The sequence below is a fragment of the Crocuta crocuta genome, unplaced genomic scaffold (assembly GCF_008692635.1).
Source record: "Crocuta crocuta isolate KB4526 unplaced genomic scaffold, BGI_CrCroc_1.0 scaffold331, whole genome shotgun sequence".
In the NCBI taxonomy this organism is placed as follows: Eukaryota; Metazoa; Chordata; class Mammalia; order Carnivora; family Hyaenidae; genus Crocuta; species Crocuta crocuta.
In genome coordinates, this window is record NW_027531015.1 from 2,971,972 (window position 1) to 2,973,342 (window position 1,371).

Consider the following 1,371-nt stretch of genomic DNA (forward strand, 5'->3'; position numbering starts at 1 on the left):
CTGTGAGTGTGCGGGCGCCTGGACCCGCGGCCAACGTCGCGGGGGAACCTTTCTGGGGGTGGCTTTCGGGCCCCGCCTTTGGGGGAGGAGGAGCAAGGGGCGGGGGCTGCGTTCTCACGTCCCCGAGCTCACGCGAGTCGCTGCCCCCACCCACCCCGTCACCACTCGGCCCTGAGCCTTTCTTTGTCTTTCAGGCCGAGGACTCGCTGGCTTTGGGGGCCATATCCGCTCCTAGGAAGGGCAGTTGAGCTGGAGAGTTGCCCCTGGTCTCTTTCTTAACCCCCTTGTTCCAAAGAGCACTCCAGACCCGCCCTATTCTTCAGTCGTCTGGGTTCCCTTTCAATGCATTAAATTCCGGTGATGCTTTTACTTTCTTAGCCTGAGAAGGAGAGAAGCAAGGAAAGGACGGAGAAGAATATTGTCAAAATAAAACAATTGTGGGGCTGTAGGGCGACATTCCCATCAGCCTCATGAAAAGGACGTGGCCTCCACCAGATGGAGATTGAAAGCAGTCATGAATCCGTCTTAGGATCCTGCCCTTCTGGAGTTGGATGACCCTCAGAGGCCACTATGAGAGTCCATGGTCGAGGTCAGACGGTAGAGTCAGATAAACTGTCCTAGAGGGCCTGACTACGGGCAGTTACTGTTGAACTAGACAGGCCAGTTGTTTGCACTCACTTGGACCTGGGTTATTTAGATTCCAGGTTTCCGCTGGGAAGGTAAATGTACTGTCAACTGACAGAATAGAATATGTGTTCTCTTTATCATTATATCATTTATGCCAAAGCCGTGAGCTGTCCATCTCCCATTCTCCATTAATTTGAATGTTTATTTCCCAAATATTAAACTAGCCTCCCGTCTGGTTTTTCTGGAATTTCAAAGTACAGCTATCTCACTTAACTAGAAAACGTATAACCAAATAGATTGTGCTTGTGCGTACTCTTCAGTAATTACTAGCCTATCCATGGCATTTTTAGCTTGTTGATCTTCACATTTAATTCACTTTTTTGTGTGACTTCTGAGACTCTTCCAAAACACAAGCAAAAAAAGGCAGAAGATATAAATTCTCCAGGATTAGAAGATGAAAAGTGATTTTTAAAAAACTACAATTTTGATTTACATTTGGGTAAACAGTTTTAACTCCCACTTAGCTTGTTTGCCATGCTGCTTTATAGTCATTGACTCCTTCAGTTTCATGGCTGTACTATATGTTTAGAGAAAAATGTTAAGTAAGTATGTACATTATAGTATCATTTGCATTAAACTATTTGCTAGTACAATAATTAAAATAATTTCTACCCAATAGAGGGAGAAGTTACAGAAACTTAGTTTAGAGGGCCTACATTTTCATGAAAACCCACCACCTCAGAA